Consider the following 9833-nt stretch of genomic DNA (forward strand, 5'->3'; position numbering starts at 1 on the left):
CGGGAGGCTCTGGGACCATGTTGCTCACAGAGCTGACTATGGGTTTGGCTCCTGGGGAAGCTCACCTAGTGAGCTGAGGAAGGTGGGGAGCCACTGCAGCTGGAACGAGGCTAGAGCCCTGCCTACCAGCAAGAAGCAAGTGGGTATATATCAGGCCCACCAAGAACCAGCTTTCTCCGCAATACCCTGGTGTCCGCATTGGCAAGTGATATCTGGGACTGCTGGTTTCCAGAAAGCTTTATCGAGTGGCAATCTGTGAGGTGACAGGGTGGCATGGGGGAGGAAAATAGAAAGCGAGTTCATGAACAACAGCCCAGAAAGGGCTACACCTCACAGCATCCTGCCCCTCCTGGTCAAACACAGGTCTAGGGAATAGACAGAGTATCAAGTCTGTAACATCCCTGACCCTCCCTGAAGTGATGAGGTAAGTTGGCCCACTGTGACAGAGCCCCTGCACACTCCTTTATGGAGTGAGAGGCTTTAAGTTCAGGGACATGGAGGGTGCTGTCTCCTGTGGCCTGTGTCAAATCCCAACATTGAAACCTCCTGATTTAGCACCCTGTGAAATAGAAATTTCTACAAGTATGACCTCAAGACATAGGGAGGTGAATACGGTGTGAAAGGAAATTTGGATTATCAGACCCTTTGCTAGCGTGGATGTAATACAGGCCTGCACCCAGGCCCTTAAAGCAGTGGTTCTCAACCACGACCCTGTGCAATCAAATGCTGTTCTTGCTTAAGACCATTGGAAAACACAGGTGTTTACATTGTGATTCATAACAGTAGCAACGAAAATAATTTTATGGCTGGGTGTCACCACAACATGAAGAATTGTATTAAAGGGTCATAGCATTGATAAGGTTGAAAGCCACTGATCTATAGGCCTTCTCTCCCCCTCCTCCGACAATCATAAATAAGCCTCAAACATGGGGAAGATCAAAGTGGGGACTGAGACTACGGGCTGGGTTCACAGCCTCTCTCAAGTCCCTGAGAACGCCAGCCAGCAGTCAGGTGCCACCCTAGAACTAAGTCTCTGAGAAAGCACCTCTATCACTTCACAGGAGACTGGCAAGTAGAGATAAAGGTGACTCCCATGACATTGAAGAGTATCCTCCACCAAGGATGTCAACCACCACTAGGAAGAGCATCCTCAGCCACCTGCCCTCCACAGGAGCTCTGTAATCTCTGCTGAAAGCTGCTCATACCCAACTCCCAACATACACATACACACACACACACACACACACACACACGCACACGCACACACATACACACATAATATACACACATATACACACATATGCATATGCATATGCATATACACATACATATACACCATACACACATGCATACATGCATACACACATACAAATATATATGCATACACAAATGCACACATACATACACATATACACATACACACATATACACATTCATGTGTACACAATAGCACATACATGTATACACATATACACATATTCTCACACATACATGTACATACATACACATACACACACATACATGTATACACAATACACACATACATGTATACACACATACACACATATTCACACACGTACATGTACATACATACACATACACACATACACACACATACACATATACACATACACACATACACATACACACATACACACATACACACACATACACACACATACACACACACACATACTCACACACATACACACATACGCATATGCACATAATATACATACATATACACACACATACACACATATGCATACACATATACACATACATATACACCATACACACATACATGCATAAACATATACATATATACATGCATACACAAATACCCACATACACACATACACATATACACATACACATGCATGTGTACACAATACACATATACATGTATACACACATACACACATATTCCCACACATACATGTATACACATACACACATACACACACATATACACACACACACACACACACACGCGCACACACACACACGCCGATCTTGTCAAACACACTCCCACACATGAGCTCACAGGTGCTCACGTGTTCTCCGACCCCAGCCTCCCCATGGCCTCTGAGACACTCAGCAGCCTGGCACTCAGAATAGACCCTGCATTGATCGCAGCAACAGCCAATAAATGCGGCTGGCCTTGGGTGGCCGCTCGGTTCCCCCCGGCAGCTGCAGTGACAGGCCAGTGAGGAGCACTCAGTGTCGAGATTTATTGAATGGGTGGCAGTGGATGGGGTGATGGTGGCTGGTCCTCCTGAGCTGAATTATCTCTGGCAGAAATAAAAGTCAGCTGAGCACCGGGCTGAGATAGGCCACAATCTGTTAGCAGAAAATTGGACTGTCACCAGTATGCTGTGTTCATTTTGGCTGATTAAAGAAATATTAATCTACTGTCACTGCCGCAGCTGCTGGTGGAGCCAACAGGCGGCAGAGATGAGGCTGCAGCTTGGGGACGGTTGTGGAGGTCTGGTCATGCAGTAAAGGGATGTGTTCCAAGGCGACAAGCACACCTGGGAAGGGCTGGGGCTGTCTCTGGGCTGTCTCTGGTCCATTATGGATTCTAGCTGGCCTTGAAGATATAACATTTGTGGGTTCTGGACAACAGCACTCTTATCCCACAGGGTCATCTGGATGTGTCTAAGTGGGGCCTCCTCATGTAGCTCCAGATCGTAAGGCCTCCCTCATGGCACTAGGCTCTCATCTGACAGAGGGAATATGGGAACCACGTGCACAAGCCTCAGAAAGACAGGCTGAGCAGACATCCCAGCCATTTAGAAATTCTTCACATCCGGTCCCCAGGTTTTGGACCGTGTATGAGAACCACAGCCCACAACATCCCTACTCCCAAATCTCAGACCCAAGTTCCGTGTATGCAAGGGCCTTGAGGGACCATCACATGCTCCTGTGGAGAGCCCCAGCTGCCAGGAGGGCATGGGGTCCCTCTAGCCATGTCCTTGAAGAGAAAAATAATGAGACACCCCTGAATCCTTCACTTCAGCTTATCTGTGAGCACAGTCTTAAACCCGCTCCCTCAGGGCCCAGGGCCAGCACACCTCTCGCTTCCTGAGGACCCTGGCAGGACTGAGACAACAAAGGGATGTGGTTGTCCAATGTGGATGTCCAGGGACTGTCTCTCCTCCACCGACGGCCCTTCACCTCTGATCCACGGTGAAGCACAGCACCTGTGTCCCCGGTAAGGTCATACTTTATAGTATCTCTATAAATGCTCTATATGGTCAAGGGCTGCTCTGTCCCAGGGTCCCTGCACCTCTTCTCCACCCACAAGGTAGTCAGAGCCTACCTCCTGGAGACAAGCAGGGAAGTCACTCAGGGCACAGAGTCTAGCATGCCATAGGAACACAGGGCCTGAAATGCCCACAGGAGGAGAGGCATGGGGGCAGCTTTTCCTTGCCGTCTCAAAGAACACCAAGGAAGGTTCCAGCATGGAGAGTGATACGCCCCCAAAATTCACAGACTCCCCTTCCCACTATAGCTAGAGGAAAGCCCCAACTGGCCACAGGGTAGCACCTTACCCCTCTCCGAGGGTGTTTTCCCAGGAGACACTTATACCACGCTATCCATGCACTGCACAGGGTTCTTCCGATCACAGTTACAAAGCGCGTCTTACAGCAAGGGGTGTATTTCAGGCCAGTTGGGTGGGATACGACTGGCCTCAGGCTCCAGCATCTGGATGTCCACCCCAGAACACAACAGGGCATCTCCAGCTCTCCTTGCCCACGGTTTAGGGACCCCCCGCTGCCTATTCTCCACTTATAGGCGTCCATGGTAACAAGAGAAACAAACTCCAAAGCTTAAGGACTTAGGATAGCAGCAGTTACTTATGCCCTCACATAAAGAAGAAAGCTGATTAGTCTCTAATGTGGCTACTCTGTGTCAACCACTGAGGACCGAGGGAAAGTGGGTGGGGCTTTGGTTTCCTTCTCTCCCTGGGCAGTGGGAAACTGGCCACCCTTCCTTGTACGAAGCTGGACTACTGCCATTTCTAGGTGCAGGGTCTCCACTACCTCAGACCTGCATTCTACATCCGGGCCTCAACATATGCAATATTCCAGGCACTAGTCAGGCCTGCATGACGGGATGCCAGCCTAATGGGGATGTTAGCAATACCTAAACAAGCAATACTGGACATAAGTCACCAGGTGACCACCTAGAACCACCAACAGCTCACTCTCCAAGAGGGAAGCCAAGTGGGACCTTGGAGAGAGAGCTGTGTTGCCAAACCTTTTGGGTGAATGGACCTAACTGCTCCCAGGCCTCTGGAGAACTCTACCAAACCGTACCATCTGAGCCTTAGCCTCAGTGGCCAGCCGTAGCACACACAACCACAAGATCAGGGGCTAAACATCTCCTGGGAAAAGTTAGAGTTTACTAGGGCTCAGGCTTGTAAGAGCCCCTGGTGAAAGGGCCAGGTTGTGAAGGCAAATCCTTTACCCCCAACACTCGGGGGTTAGAGGCAGGCAGATCGTTGTGAGTTTGAGCCCAGCCTGGTCGATACAGTGAGTTCCAGGACAGCCAGGGTTACAGAGAAACCCTGTCTTGAAAAAACAACACACACACCCTCAAAAAAAAAAAAGACTCATGAAGAGGTATTGACAGCTGGAATCATACACTGCACACACTAGGTGTATGGGCCAGTCTCCGGATGAGTGTTCTTGCCCTGGGGCGCCAGCAGAATTCTGCTTCTCCTGGTTGAGGACTATGTCATGGCTCCGTGGTAGAAGATATCAAGCAACCAAATGGTGGAAGGAATCTCCATATGTACCATGGAATAAACCCACTGCAGAATAGAGCCATTGGTGGTACAGACGCTTCATCAGTGATGCCCAGGGTACACTGGGATAGGAACAAGAATGAGAACGCAGGTCAGGAAGGTACTGAGTCCCCAGAGGACATTTCTTGGGTGCAGTGAATAATCATGGCAATAGGTCCCCCTCTTGACTGAACCTGCCCTCCTGCTAGTCTCCAAGAAAGCATTGCCCTGTGGACTCTTAGAATGCAAGCAGGACCTCTTGATCTGGGTTCATGCTGCCCCTGCCACGGTACAGTAAGATAGGAGGGGACCAGGGATGTAGTAGAGAGAACAGTCTCCAGATTCAGCCATTATAGGCTGGGCAGAGATTCAAAGAGGAAATCATATCTGGCTCAGCTTCTATCTCCTGGAGCTCCCATAAGCAAACCTGGCACATAGCAGGGTTTCAGCTTAGCAGCTCATTCCTGTCTAGCACTGGAAGCTTGGGGTCAATTGGGGGATGAACTGGTTCTTCCAGAGGCCTCTCCTCCACATGCAATATATGGATGGTGGCTTCTTCCTGTGACCTCCCAGGGTCACACTTCTGTGTCTGCCTCCCAGTCCCCTTATAAGGATGTGTCACACTGGATTAGAGTTCCCAAATAACTTCAAGGTCCTGCCTCCAAAGATGGCCATGTTGAGTGGGGTCCTGGAACTTAGACTTGAGGACACAGCTCTGCCACGACAACCTCTGTCTTTACTCCAAGAAGATTATAGCTGATCAGGAATGGTACCTAGGGGTTCTGGGCAGTGTCAGGATCTTACCTGGGCTCCATCTTCACTGTGTGGCCCCAGAGGAAGAGGAGCTGGAGCCAGGAGGGGCTAGCCTGTGTTCCATACCCCACTGTCGACCGAATCCAGAAGTGCTGACAGGAGTTTAAAAAGCTTGAACCTCAGTCTTCTGTTGCTTTGCCATCAGCATCCTAAGCCCCTCAGAGTGTAGGCCACATGAAATATGCAGAAGAATTCTATTACTGAATTAACTATTTATCGATTTATAATTCAAAAGACGTATGTGAAGCTGTTAACAAAGATTCCCTAACAGACTTGTGAGGCCCCAGGGGAGCACCCTTCTGCGGATCCTCCCCAGGTACAAAGTGGGGAGGCCTCAAGAGGGGAGGCAGGCATGGGTGTACCAGCCCCTCCCACACACCCTCACGCTGATCAGCACTTCAGAAGTCAGCCTGCAGAATTGGGCCAGAGCTGTGTCCCTGCCCATTGCTCCATCTCCCCAGTCTGCCTCCCCGGGATCGAAGAGCTCCATCAGCATGAAGACATGTGTAGTTCTCCTCCAGCTTTGGCAGGGAGAGGGCTGGGGTCTGAGCCAAGCAACCCAGAATGACTGATGCTATTGACCAGTGCCAGGTACACAGCTTGTCCATATTACCTCATTTGTGCCTCACTGTTCCCAGTAAGGTAGGTTTCTTAAAAACAAAACTAGGTCTCATTACTGAGAGCAATTTGCTGTATTCAAAACAAAATTGAAAGGAGTGAGAAAGAAATGCCCAGATCCCCTCTGCCTGTCCACATACAGTCTCTGGCTCAAACCACATTCTAGAACAATCACAATTGCTTATTGTGCCTTGATACATTGTAGCAAACATTCAAATTGTTGATGCTGTGGTTACATTAGCACAGTTACATTGTTGTGTTATGTAGTTACACGGTTGTGAGTACATTGTTACATTGTCACAAGCACACAGTAAAAGAGAGTTACTGCCAAGAATTCAGTTTATATCAGTGTGGGATGGGACATGCATATGGGGGGGGGGGTTGCACATGGCAATGGTATGCATCCACTGTAGCATCCATAGTGAGCCTCCCAGCCCTCAAAATCCCTGTGCCCCAAGACCTAATAACCAGTTCTATTACAACCAGTTTTGTCTCTACCAGAATGTTCTAGAGCTGGGGTAACTGGGCTAGCTACCAGTTTCTGTCAGTGAGTTCTACACATTGGAGGCTGTAAGGAGGTATTCCCAACTATGCTTGTTTTACAGATGTAGAGAAAAGAAGGCAGGTCAGCCTTTTGTACACAACCATCATGGGACTCAGCAAGACTCTACTCCTAACCACTCAACTGTCCAGTGGCCTCTGAGCAGTATGGGTGGGGCTGGCATACATGAAGCCTCTGGGCACATGTCCTGGCTGGACACAACTCTGTTCTGGAAAGAGAGACTCAGACTGCAGCTCTTGGAGGGAAAGTCTGACCCTGATCCCATCTGAGCCATTCACAGAAGCCAGCACAGCCATCATCAAAGTGCTGTAAAAGAGACAGTGGGGCTTCCACAGCCCCACCCTGCAGCACAGTGAAGCACACTATAAATAATCACTGTTTTAAGACTCCATGTCGAGACCATAATGGCATTACTGGGGCACAGGGATTAAGCCCAGGAAGATAATTACCAGCACATCAGACTCCAAACCACAATCACACCTATTAAAATGACACGCTAGAGAAATCCCCAGGATTATGTGAGGGTTGTCCCCAGTAGAGTGCCTCTCTCCACAGAGATAAGCATCCCAGGCTTGGGACGCCCTAGCCACAGTTGGTTAATCATCTCTCAAGGAAAGGAGCTCACCCTGAGAACAAGTGGAACATCTTCTTTAAGGACTCATGTCTCTGCTGAGACTCAAGAACCACACTTGTGGAAGCAGAACCATCCCCAGATCAAAACACGTGTGGTTCTTCAGGATGAGGGCATCTGGACTCCCCAGCTCTGGCCCCTTGGGTCCTCCTCGAGCATTTGAGGACCCACTTATGAGCTGCTTTGTGGAGAAAAGGATGGGGTCCCACTCAGCTCCTGAAGGCTGTGGGTCAAAGATACAGTTTACAAGCCCACCTTGATGAGTTAGAATCTGGGTGGAGGACGGTGGCCCAGACATTTGGGGATGTAACAGGAAGTTCCCAAAGGACTTTTTACAAAGGAGTATACCAAGACACCAGGGTGCTATGAAGCAAAACAAACAATAGGGACCAAGAGAGAAGAAAAAGGGCTTCCAGAGAGGACACAGAAGCCGCAGTCTCAGTTGTCTCCACAGGAAGAACTCTCCCTAGGAAGGAAACAGGCAGAGGAAGCCTTGACCACTTTCCTCCACCCTCAGGCTTCCTGTCTGTCCTCTGCAGTAAACCTAATCATGAGGCAGAGGTAACCACAGCAAGAAACCTGCAAGACAGCCTCCTGAGAACACAGAACCTGGTGGTAAAGGTAGCTTCCTCCTATTGTCTATCCATGGCAACACCTAACTCACTCCAGGGGCCCTGCCACCATCATGGAGTGTGAGACTCGCCAGTACCCAACAGTGTGTGTCCAGCCATTCAAGTTGAAACCCCAACTTTCACCAAGCCTGGGGCTTTTGGCTAAGTGTCATCAATACAATGCTTATGCCAGGTTCCTCCACCTGAGTTCTGGCCTACCAAACCTGGGGTAGGGTCCTGTCGACTGTAGGGTTCTCACACCACCAACCACCAGAAGGAAGACAGACTATCATAGGACACCAGTCTCCATCATACAAGCAAGAGGGCTAGGTACCCAGCACTCTCCCTGACCTGATGAACTGATAGCTTATTAATTCATTAATTAAAAGTGAAAAGGCACAGGAGCCCGGGAATCATGCAAATGAACACTGCCAGGGTTCTCCCTTCTTGCCTTTCATATTAGCTACTTTTCTGTTGATGTGATAAAATACTAAGACCAAAGGCAACTTAGAGAAGAGAGATTTTATTTTGGCTTACAGTTCTGGAGGTTGGGGAGAGTCCAATCATGAAAGCATGATGATGGGAAGCTGAGAGATAGCATGTCTGACAGCAAGGAAGAAGCAGAGAGTGAGCTGAAAGGAAAGTGGGGTTTCAAATCCCCCAAACCTGTTCCAGGCAGTGTGCTTTCTCCAGCAAGACTCCACCTCCCCATAACCTCCCCAAACAGCACTGAGGACTGAGAGTTCAAAACCACGAGTTTATAGCAAACATTTCTCATTCAAACTATCACACTCTCCAAAACTGGCCCACTGAGCAAAGGATTTACCTTTTCACGATCTCAGAGATGACACATCCTGCTAACAGCAGCCTGTTGTTATTTGTATAACAAATGGCCCCAAAGTCTCATGTTGCCAGCTAGGTCCCCAGTTGATGGTACTATGAATGATATTAGGTTAGCCCCATGATTTACGCCTGCCGGATAGGCTCCTGGGTTGTAGGGACCCAGTTGGAGGAAGTTGCCTTTGCAGAGTTTATCATATACACAGATCCTCCTCTTTCTCTGCTTCTTAACCATGTTACAATAAGCAGCCTTCACCCACCACACCATTCCACCATGTTCTTCCCCACGGCACACAGGCCCAGAAGCAGCACTCTGTGGGCTGAAATCTATGGAGCTGTGGCCCAAGACAAACCTTCAAGCTTCTCTCTCAAGTACTTTGTCACAGCAACGGAAAGCTGACTAGAACAGAGTTGAAGAGCAGTGGACTTCCAAGAAGCCTGCAGTCATCCTTGTTCAGTACAGTAGTCCTCTCCTGTGTTTGAGCACATAAACACGTGTGTTCATGTGTTTTGATGTATGTGTGTGTATGTGAAGGCCGCAAGTCAACCTCAAGAATCATTTCCTTTGAACTATCTACCTTATTTTTTGGTTTGTTGTCATTGTTGTTATTTGAGACAGGGTTTCTATCTGTGTCTCTGTGTCTCTGTCTCTCTCTGTGTCTCTGTGTCTCTGTCTCTGTGTCTCTGTCTCTGTGTCTCTCTCTCTCTTTCTCTCTCTCTCTCTCTTTCTCTCTCTCTCTCTCTCTCTCTCTCTCTCTCTCTCTCTCTCTCTCTCTTTCTCTGACTGGGGCTTGCCAAATAGCCTTTGATAGCTAACCAGTGGACCACATGGATCTGCCTGTCTCTGTCCCATCAGCTCTGAGAGCAATGCTACCACACCCTACATGACATTTCATATGGGTTCTGTGGCTCCAGCTCTGGAACACTGACACTTATTCCTGCATAACCCTTTACTGACTGAGC

The 9833-nt window shown here is 48.8% G+C and overlaps 1 long non-coding RNA gene across 1 annotated transcript; it reads right to left on the reverse strand.

The window, feature by feature from the left end:
* Positions 1–4615: 4615 nt before the first annotated feature.
* Positions 4616–9617, reverse strand: LOC134479058 (uncharacterized). Its single transcript, XR_010052039.1, has 2 exons — positions 5600–9617; positions 4616–4878 (listed from the first exon to the last, which is right to left on the reverse strand). It is a non-coding gene; the product is annotated as an uncharacterized LOC134479058 (long non-coding RNA).
* Positions 9618–9833: the final 216 nt, after the last annotated feature.

This window comes from Rattus norvegicus, chromosome 5 (genome assembly GCF_036323735.1).
Source record: "Rattus norvegicus strain BN/NHsdMcwi chromosome 5, GRCr8, whole genome shotgun sequence".
NCBI lineage: Eukaryota > Metazoa > Chordata > Mammalia > Rodentia > Muridae > Rattus > Rattus norvegicus.